The sequence below is a fragment of the Pagrus major genome, chromosome 13 (assembly GCF_040436345.1).
Source record: "Pagrus major chromosome 13, Pma_NU_1.0".
NCBI lineage: Eukaryota > Metazoa > Chordata > Actinopteri > Spariformes > Sparidae > Pagrus > Pagrus major.
In genome coordinates, this window is record NC_133227.1 from 21,133,750 (window position 1) to 21,145,109 (window position 11,360).

Sequence of the window (11,360 nt, forward strand, 5' to 3'; positions counted from 1 at the left end):
ATAATTGGTGTGAAAGTATCTCTCTGCAAAAAACGCCCTTGGCACCAAAGGCTGACAAACTGGTGACGGCAGTTCGAGTCTGCATTTAGGCAGGTTTAGGTATGTGTGGAACTACTTTATATTGTAAGCGTGACAGTGGTGGATATTTTTGAGGAGAACTCAGGACAATTTCCAGCCGTGTTTTTGGCAACCAAAAGTGGATATTTTTTCACGGGAGGTCGGGCCATATCCAACCATGTTTGTGGCGACATAACTGGGTGTTTTTAAAGAGACCTTGGGACATTTCCAGCCGTGTTTGCTGTGACCAAAACAGGTATTTTAATCGAAGCAATTATGTTTTTCAAACCCTAATCAAGTGTTTTTTGTGCCTAAACCTAACGAGAGTATAAGCACATCGTTGTGTCAGGAGAGAAATAGAAAATTTAACAAATGTCAAGTTGTAAAATAAAGAAAAGAAAATGTACTTAACTCATCTCTTTTCTGGTGATTGGGTTGATCCAGGCCTGTCTTTCCCATCTTTACATGACAAACAAATGTTAAAAAGGCAAAACAAAATAGAGCAAAACTTGGTTGGAAAAAGGGTGGTTTACTCTGATAGCAGTTTTTGATTCCTTTGAGCTTGTTTCTCACAAAATAGGCTTGTAGATAGAGCTGCAATGATTAGTTGATCGGACAGGATATTTATGATGTTTCCCAGCTCCGACAAACCTGATTCAAATGATCAGTTCATTATCAAGCTCTGCTGAAGCGCGATAACAAACAATTCATTTGAATCAGGTGTGTTGAGACAAGGAAACATCTAAAACATGCAAGACAGGGGCCCCCAATGACCAGGAAGTCTTTTTTCAAGCAAAAATGGCAGCAGAAATGTGAATATTTTCTGATTTTCTTTCCCCTCTTTGATAGCAAACTGAATATCTTTGGGCGTCAAGACGTCACCTTGGACTCCAGAAGACAGTCGACAGATAAATTGATACTTAAAATAATAATTTGTTATAAAAAACATTCCTTTTAAAGTAATATCACTCTTCAGTTTGTCACCTTGTTGCTTTATTGAACGTAACCCCACAGGTGTATATTCCTGTGATTTTCCTTTATGCACAGTTGTTTGTTCTACCAGGAAGTGTCCTGCAGACTGTCCTCTTATCAGGTACAGTATACTCACCTGCTGTGACGTCTGCACAGAGCAGTAGATAACTGGTGAGATCGCTGCATAGTCGAATGTCTGTTATGTAAGAGATATTTGAATGCTGCAGGGTACTCGATAATGTTTAAGCACAAATAACAATATTTTTAAGAACTAGTGTAGAAAGTGAGAGCAGATGTGTCCTGCAGACAACAGTGCAAATGTTGCTCCTGGGATCCGTTTGGATTAAAACTACTTATCTAAAGGATAACTTAACACTGGCTATAGTCTGAAGTATCAATGTGTTAGATAAGCAGCATTAACAGCTGGAAATTTGAATGTTTGAACAAGATTTGCATGTTATGTTTTAAGCTTTCAAACTGAGAGCTAGGAATAGAACAACCTGTTTGTTTAACCTGCTGTACCTGCCCTAATTGCTTATCACGTACATTCCTCTCCGTGTGCCACCGCCAAAAGAACCAAACCAGTCGAACTATCAGTGATAAGGGCAGGGTCAGAGTGCTGCCATAAAGAGTCAGGTGTTTGGTGTCAGCAGATTGTTTTATATGGTTTTTATATTGTTATCTGGAAAACTTTCCAGACTTTCTCCAGGACCATAAATTGTGTGAAGAAAGCATGAATGCAAAAAGTCGCTGTCTGCTCTTGGGCATTGATATTATTTTGACTAGATGATGGAGCTAGATGAAATTCATCTCAAGACATTTCTCTGGATAAGTGAAAACTGACCTGATGCTAGCTAAGAAATACAGCACATAACACTCAGCTTTGCCTCTGCAAATAAATGTTGTGAGGCGTGCTGAACAAAAATGTAACACTGGAAATACAAATTTAAAAAAAAAATACTTAAGTAAAAGTACAGAAGTATTAGCAACAAAATGCAGGGGCTTAATACAAACTGTGAAAAACAGAACCAGGTCATATCGTATGGCCTTTATGCCACACCAGTCTGTATAAGGTGTAATAAGTCCATTAACAGCTTTTGTCATGGATTTACCAGCAGTAATACACTCTGTGTATTGCACATATATTCACAATGATTCCTTTGTTCGCTACTCTGTCTGCTAAGACCTCTTTGCTTAGATTTAGTTCTTGTCAGCTTGATGTACATTAATGTTGCTAAATCACTTGTTAATGGCATTTGTTCTTGGTCTTTTATAAAGCCAGAATCTGTTCTGTTCATTGGTTCAGACGATGGAAAAACAACAGTTTGGATGAGTTAAAACAGACCCGTAATCATGAGATAGAAGTCACTGTGAGATTAATTAATGATTCTAATGAACAACATGTGCACTGAAAAGTCAGCGTCTCCCTGGGAAGTCTCGTTCTCATGTGCTAAATCTCATGTGCTGCTGGTGAAGTCATGCAGTATCGTGGTGGGTGACGCAGTACCAGCTCGTGGGGCCACCGTGGGTGAATTCCTGCATCTGTTATGTGTCTGTGGTCAGCTGGTGGGACCACAGCTCATTACATAACAGGACAGAGATGGTCACTGCAGCCTGGCAGAGCAGAGACAGCCATAGGCAAGAGATGACACGGGTACCTCATTGCCCCCTGGTACAAATACATGTCTACATCATGTCTGGTTTATTAGACACTGTTGTAGGTATTCAGTGCATACTGTAAAAGTCTTGCTTTCAGTTATTGCTCTATGATGGTAAATTGAAATTGTATAGATCTTGGACTGTTTGACAGATAAAACAAGCAATGTAAAGAAGTCAGCTTGGCCTCTGGGAGACTGTGACAGGTTTCACAATTTTGGGACTATAACTAATTGAGAATAACAACAACTATGCAAAAATAGTGGCGGGAACTGACGATGATGTTAGCTAAAGAAAAAAACAGGGATGTACTGAGCTCTGTATTATCTGTCCTGCCAAGACTGCAGACAGTGTGTCTTTAGGGGCTTTAGGAGACACTGGGGACCAAAGAACAATAGCTTTTTTTCCCCGTAATGATGGAGTCATTGAGACTTTTCCCACCTTTTGAACAGGAAGTGGGTCATTTGTTATTGTGTTTTTTTTCCTGTGGTGTTTGTCTTAAGCTTCCTGCCGGGCCGTCTCTTCTTTCTCACTTTCTATGTTTTTCTTTCTTTCATAAATTTTTTCGCCCTGGCCCTCTTTTGTCACCATGGTTCCCTTGTTGTTGGTGGTATCACACATTTGCGACCCTTGAGGCCGTGTGTGCCTCAGGCCTGGGTCATATGTCCTCTCTCCTCTATTTTATCTGACGATTTCAGATTGTGATCAATCTTGAAGGCTTACGCAATTTACTTAAATAGATTATATTTATTGTCCTCTTCTGTTTTCAAACTTCACCTTAGGGGTCGACCAATATGGCTTTTTCAGGGCTTATACCCATACTGATTATTAGAAATCAAGGAGACGGAAAAAGATATTCATTTGCAGTAAAAAATTAAAATCTTTGTGTCAAAATTTCGAAATAATCAATGATGAAATAAACTGTGAGGTCTACAGGATATTTCAGAACAGAGGAAAAGGTCACAATTTAGATGGTGGATGGTGATATTATATTTTGGCCAGATGGCCCATCCCTATCCTCCCTCAGGAGTTGCCACCTTGCATCAAGTTGAGTTTGTGGATACTTCTGCAAGGTGCTTGCAAAGCACAAGACATGTTTACTGCACAACTTCAATTCATGTATTAAAAAAAAAGTTGGGTGAGATGTGACAGCACTTACTCTTGTCCATTTGCTTCCATAATGGTCCCTTTTTCACATCTAACTCACCCAGATCACTATATTCTCAGATTTTAACACACATACCTAAGACTGAAAACCGTATGCTGCAGTAATGATGAATTTGCATGGCCCATTTTTAGACCAAACACACACAAACAACACTCCATCGCCTGCAGCCTTGTTCTATTCTAGTGCGGAGGAATTCCTACAGTATCCAGTTAAACTCACCGTGACTAGATCATATTGCGGCCCTCCAGGGGGTCCTTAATACAAAAGTAATTGTCTTCTCAAAGCTGCTTGGAAGAAGTTTATCATTCGCAGAGGCCTGTGTTCATTTTGTAAGCCCGATGCTGCTGGCATGGTGCAGTTCCTGGTTAATGGTTGACCAAGGAGGATATTGAATCCTTAACTAGGGTTTTTTTTTATAGTGGAGCGTGTTATTTATATATTCTTATTGACCTTGTTGCATTTTGTTTGTGTGACATTATGTAAGCATGAGTTGTTTAACAATGGGAGCACTATTAGCATTTACATCCCTGCACATACAGAAGTAGCAGTTTCTACAGCTTCACATAACCTCAACATTAATCGAGTAGACTGCATGTTAATATTGTCAAACAAGTATTAAGGCCAGATCGGGGCAGGAATGCGGAGCTTATTAGAGTGTGACAGCTTGTCTTGGTCAGCTGTAGATTTTAGACACTGGTGTGAGCACTGCCCAGCAACACGCAGCCACTGTTTGTCTCCAGTACACACACACTGAATCTCATTGGAGATAACACTGCATTGCAACACAGCCTTTCCTTTTCCCGCTACTGGATGCTTTGCTCTGTCAGTGCTCGACACCCGACCACTTCCACCTTTTCAAACACAGCTTCCTCTCTGTTTCTGTTTGATCGTGGACAATGGGAGTGATGTCTTTCAGGTCCTATGGGAGACTTGAGTCATAATTGAGAGTTGTACACGCAATTTTACACTCAAGATTTTAAAGGAGTTCTGATTCAAGACACCAGGTAAATGTTCGAGATATGTTTCTAGTGGCTTGAGTTAAGACTCTTCAGGGGAGTTAGGGGCACCTCAGTTGTTTTATAATGGAGGGTCAAGCACTGCTGAGTAAAGAATATAATGGCTCATATTTTGATGAAGGCCTCATGGTCCAAAAGTTCAGTGAAACGATTTTATCCTATATAGCAAGTAGCTTAAATCATTAATACATAAGCAAGAGTGGTGCCTCTTGATGTGCAGTTTTGTCTCTTTCTGCCCTCTGAGGATCTGATCTATTTGTTATGGTTGCACTTTTTCTAACCGAGTGACTGACCTGTCCTAAAGGAATGTGTGTTACATGTGTAGTTTAAATATTTCCTAACACAGTAAGAGTTGTGGGCAGTAACGTCTGCATGCAACCACATTCTGACAGTTGTCTTCAAGCTTGTTCCACTGATAACATGATACACTCTGATCTAAAACTGATCTATGACTTAATGATTTAGATGTGTTCCTCCCATCTTGATAATTGTGAGGATCTGGCTGGACCTGAATCAGTCTGAAAGTTAAAGAGACAGACCGAACAATAAAAGTAGATCTTATAAGCTGTTTGTCATAGATGTTAATTCAAGTTGTATAATTCTTGACTTTTAAGGGACACATTTTCCATGAATTCTGGGTAAATTAAGACATGGCTGATCGAGCAACCACATCAATCCACTCAGCTCAGAATTCATGAGTTACGAGGATATTTTTACTGTAAAAAATCAGCGAAGAGTGTCTACGAAAAAAGCTCAGGGCTCAGTACTTAAGCTAACTCGTCAGTCATGCGCAGGATCGTTTTCTTGACTAAATGAAAACGACTGACGATGTCATACTGCTGATATTTCCAACCATTACTGCAGTCTCGAAAAAGTCTCTCTCTTCTCATTGCTTTCTCCACAACATTGTAATCAAATCACAAATTATGAGCCATGTTTTGTTATTTTCTGATTTCTAACTTTTAAAATAGGTCTTTATTTTGCTCTAGATTAGCCTAATAAAGTAATAAAGTCTGGCCCAACCATCCCTAAACTGGTTATTAATGATGTTATTCATTACACCTGTGGTTCTCCTGCTAATATGAGTCAAAAGGTTGTGTCCGAGCTCTACTGAGCAGATTTAAAGTGTTGTTTGTTACTGCTAAATGCTTCTGATCAAGAGCAACAGTATTTCGAGGACACAACCAATCCATTTAGCTCCTCGGTCAGAGGTCTGAAGGTCCGTCAACCCATCATCATCTTCATCAACAGACTTAGCAGAGCTAACAAGCTTATTGGTTTTGGCTCACTAGTTGGTTGGCTGGCTACCATGACATCAGCCACCATAGACTCCGAATTTTCTGCTTGTCTCTTTCATCTTCCTCTCTCAGTCTCAACAGTGTCTTTAACCTTTCGTTCTTGCGGTTCTGATGCATCTTTTTTTGTCATCCTGTACTATCCGTCTTCGTATTCTCTATTTCTCGATCTACTTTCTGCCTTTTTGTTCTTACTCAGACGCCTGGTGGTCCAGTCTCGTGGCTGGATGGTGAAGGTCACACTGGAACACATAATCACCAATGAAAGACCAAAAAAAAAAATCTGAAAGAATTTGAGAAGAATTTAACACCCCCTCCCATCCTTCATACCTCCCTTTCTTGTTCGCTGCCCTCATTCATGGGTTTAATAAATCCAATCTTCTATACGAAAAAATGCGTCTGTCCTCGCCTGACACCTTGCCTGACCACGTTGGATTATTTTTTTTTATGGTCTTTAAATTCTTACAGTTCTTAAGGCTTTCTCTCTCTCCTCCCTTCACCATCATGTAGTACTTAGCTCAGTTGCCAGGCAGAAAGTGATCATGAGCTTATCCTTGTTTACATCTCTATTTAATGTTGACCCCTGGAGGTTTCGTGTAAACAAGTGTGACCTTCATATTTCTGAATAAAGAAGATCACTTAAGGGGAAACGTATCCTATAATACACACGTCTTACTGTGATTAAACCTTATATATCAAGATTATTTTGCACCTTGAAAATAGCATCAAAGCTACAGTTGAACAGATTCGTTTTGTAATCTGATTAAAATGCCTCTCCCCCTCTGTTAGCAGAGTAAAACCAACTACATTACACTGATGCTGCTCTCTGCAACACTTTGTCTGCTAACAACAGTCATTTGGTCCAAGTTTCAAGCAAATTCCAAGTGTTTTTTTCCAACTCAGGTAATTTCTTCTCCCCCAAGATACTGCAGTCTTGCCGTGTCTGGTCTTTATAGAGAGAAGAGACAAGATATTAATGCAGTATTCTATCTGTCTTACTAATAATATTATTGGCCAGTGTATCTAATCCAGGGATGCCTAAACCTTTTATCTTGGAGCAGCAAAAATTAAACTTAATGGTTGACAAGGGGCAAAAAGCAAGCACCTGTTGTGTTGTATTGTGAAGATGTGAAATGGCGAGTAAAAATATTCTGGTCATCCCATTTTCTAAGTCTGATCTGTATTGTTTTCTGTCCTGTATTTCTGATTTAAGAACAGGTGAAAAACTGTTTTGCCAAGATAATCTTTCCAATTTTTTCTTTTATATCACTTGCCTCTTAGGGCTTCCGTAAGAAATAGGATCCCAAGTTCCCTTAATTGACTTACTTCCTGCCCAAATTGCTCTGTGCTTGTGAATTGTTTTTTGTTTTTTTGCTAGAAACTTCTGGCGGGCCAGACCAATCCCTATGGGTGGGGCAATTTTGGCCAGAGCCTGATCTATTCTGTATGAAAATGTATTGTATTATAATTATTATATTATATTATTGATATTCACTAAAATAAACATAATTACACAAAAACAAATAACTTCATAGAGCTTATTTATTTTCACATCACTTTTAAACGATAAAATACTGACAGCCAGACTGAAAAAAAAAACTAAACTGAAGTCAAGTCATTCGAGTCATCATGTCCATAGTAGCAGTTGCAAGTCAAATTGAACTTGAGTCCACATCTCTGGCTAACAGTAACAAAACCTCTACATAGCTGAGCACCAGCAGTGCCAGTCACAATAGAAAACAATAGAGAGAGAAACTAGGTTCTTTGTCTTATACTAGACAATCACACTAGAGGTTACTGAGAGTGAGTTTAACCCACGAAACAGACACATCAGTGATCTTATAGTGTATTAAAAATCTCACTATGGTGTATGGCAGTTTGTATGAGTTTAGCACTATATTTTCACTACATACTTGTCACTTAATCTTTATAATATAACCCACCACCTCACTGTTAAAGTTACATTTTAGTTGTTGGTTTATCGTGCGGAGATTGTTTTTTCTTTGAAGAGTGAACACATGATGAATTACAGTAATGATGATCTTCATATCAGTCTGATTGCAGTTGTAATTATAAGAGATATCTGCAGTTGATTAATGATTAGCTTGTTACTTCTTTAGTTACAGGGGTTGTAAAGAATAGAAGAATAAAGGGCAGACTAATAGGTGTCACATATAAGAGAGAAAAGGGAAAACTGAGAGTGATGGTGGGGGATCGTTAGTCTTTGTGACTGGTATTTCTTTTTTCGGGTGGAGGCTGGGAGGTCACCCGTCCACCCACTCGCCCCACCACCACCACTACCCCCCTCCCCTCCTCCGTCCTCCCTCCTGCCTTGGCTAGTCTCCATGTGCAGGGCTCAGGGCCTTGGGAATGAATGGCGCCCGGGCTGTGCTCCGTCTTTGAAGCCAGCCAGGAATGCAAGGCCTCTTTTTTTTCTCTCTCTCTCTCTCCCCTCTCTCTCTGTTGTTCAGGCGGCCGGCAGCACTAGCAGCTATCTGCGGCAGTGAAATATTCCCTCCGCTGCGCTCATTGTGCATCGGCAAGCCGGACGTCATCCGCTGGCCAATCAGTGGCTCCCGCTAGGCAGCCTCGGGTCTCAGTGGGGGGAGAAGGGACTCGCTAGAAGTCTTCCCTCTAATATCTAGCTCTCCTGGTTACTTGGTCCGGTCCCTCTTTAGAGGAAGTTCTGTGTGAGAAACAACGGCGGAAATCATTCAGCAAAGCCTATTTAAGTGAAACTTAGGAAACTTTTCTCTCTTTCAGATGGAAATCAGGAAGTTCAGCAACCTAGATTCAGAGTTTGGGTGAGTTTTTCTACTTTCGTCTTGCAATCAGTGCTCTCTTAGGTTTAAAAACTTTCATTCAAACCCAGTCTGCAAGTGGTTGAGCTCTCAAGTCGTTCCCAGTCGGCCTTGTGACTGTTGATCCAGCCTTCCAACTTGTGTTCAGCTTTTCCTGCTGTCATTGTTCACTTCTTCTCTTGTCTCTTGTTGTTGTGGTTTGCGTGTGAGGGTATTTGTCTGGGCCGGTCACCCTCTGCCTCACCCTCCCTCCCTCCCTCGCTCTCTCGTTCTCTCCCCTCTGTACATTTTGTCACTGCCTGTCCCCTCCATCACTTCCACTTGAGCGCTCCCCTGTTTGGGAGCCTCTCTCTGTTCGCAGGGGGAAGAGGAGGGCTGGAAACCACACACACACACAGAGACACACACAGAGACACACACACACACCACAGATCAGAAGGCCCTTCATAAACACGTGGAATCCCCCTTAATACTGTAGTTTGAAAGGCTCCTGGGAGGTGGGTTTTGTGTATATGCAAAACGACCACCTAGGATCATGTTTGATCCAGGTTTTTCAGCTTAGCCAGCAAACTTGGCAATACTGTGAAAATGTTGCTCATTGCAATTGACTTGTAAAGCAGTTTTCAATTGTCATTTACTGCCGTCTTCTTATATTTCTTGTTCTTGTTGGTAAAAGCTCCAAAACAAAAGATGCAAAGTCTATTCTTGCAGTTCCGTCAATAATGAGGCCAAGCTTTTCATACCGCAGCGTGAGAGTTGATTAACTGGTCGGCTCATCTTTGTTTTATTGGCAACATCAACCTTTGTGTGTGCATGACAGGTATGCAGCTTCAGCTTGATGACCAAGTCAAGAAAGGCATGCAGGTCATGGGAGATAGAAGCCTACATTTACTCTGTCATTAGAGTCCACAGTAAAACCTAAACCTATCATTAACTTGCAGGGGCTGGTTTCTGCGATGAAGATGGAGATTTGCGGGATAGCTGATGATGATAGCAGGTTTCCATGTGTTGAGGAATGTTTAGAGTTGTATCTGTATATCTTATTAAAGTCTATGTACTTGTACTAGGCTGTGCAGGTAAAAAATTAAGTAAATTAGGTTCTGTTCATCAAAAGATGACCTGGCCTGTAAAGTATGAGTGCTGCAGCAGATCCAGTTTGGAAGGCCCAAAGATTATTAATCAAGAGGTATTTTTGCTTTACTGTATCTCAGGTGGAAAGAAAGTTGTTTTATAGTAAATATAAGTGAGTGAAGAGCAATTATACCATTTTTTTCGATCCGACTTTGATACTCTTTCCGTCAGAACGGTGGAAATGGAGACAGTATTCAAGTAAGATATCCAAGTAAGTGTGTAGGCGTTACCTTTTTTCCATTTACAGCAAATAAAATAATCAGCGCAATCTGCAAAACACCACAGCATAATGGCCTCTAAAGGTTTCCTGATAATGGCCTCAGATATAGTGTTTGTGTAGTTAAGTGAAAGTTTAATCTTGACAAGAAATAGATAAAAGCAAATGCAGCTGATGGCAGAACAGAAAGGGGAAAAGTTAGGGAAGTCTTTATGGGTCGCAGTGCTGTATAACAAGGCATTATACGTCTGTCACATGATTAATCCTCGCAGATTTCTGTAGTTCCATATGGAATTCCTGACATTTTTTCATGTGTATGCTGCAACGTGCACCGCCAACCTCAAGGCTCTTAATTAGAGGCCCCATTGATGCAAACCGGCAGGCAGGCTCCTTCAACAGGTGGTTAACTGTACTGACCTACAAAACCAAGCTGCAGTATACTGTGTGAGTCAGGAAACCAAAGTCGTATGTCTTGTAAGAGGAGGTGATGAAGAATTCCCAAACCTACATTGCTATAAGGTTACTGTTTTGACTAGAGCTGCAATGATTAGTAGATTGATTGATTGACAGAAAATCAATCTACAACTGTATACTATATATATATGTCAAGCAAAAAAGCAAAACATTATCTGATTTTACCTTCTTCAGAGTGAAGATTTGCTCACTTTCAATTTCGATTGTTTTCTCGATTAATCAGTTAGTTGATTGTTCTATAAAATGTCAGAAAATGGTGAAAAATGTTGTCTTTAAATGCCTTGTTTTGTCTACAACGCAAAGATATTCAGTTTACTGTCATAGAGGAGTAAAGAAACCAGAAATATTCAAATTTAAGAAGCTGTGATCAGAGAATTTTCCCTTGTTTTTAGACTTTAAAAAATGCTAATTAATTGAATGTCGAAATAGTTGGCGATTAATTTAATAGTTGACAACTAATTAGTGTAAGTTACTCTTAATTAAATGTCTTTGAATTTTGGACTGTTGGTCGGACAAAACAAAGATTAGGTCACTCTGGGACAGTGTGATTTTTTTTTTTTAGACCAAATGATT

The 11,360-nt window shown here is 40.1% G+C and overlaps 1 protein-coding gene across 3 annotated transcripts in view; it reads left to right on the forward strand.

The window, feature by feature from the left end:
- Positions 1-11,360, forward strand: part of shroom1 (shroom family member 1) — a 35,963-nt gene that overhangs the window by 11,179 nt on the left and 13,424 nt on the right. The window contains exon 2 of one of the 3 annotated variants that reach the window (XM_073479024.1): positions 8,928-8,968. The exons of the other annotated variants lie outside the window; for them this stretch is intronic. The gene's annotated coding sequence lies outside the window, so the exon portion shown is untranslated. The remainder of the gene's footprint in view (positions 1-8,927; positions 8,969-11,360) is intronic. 3 annotated transcript variants of the gene reach the window in all.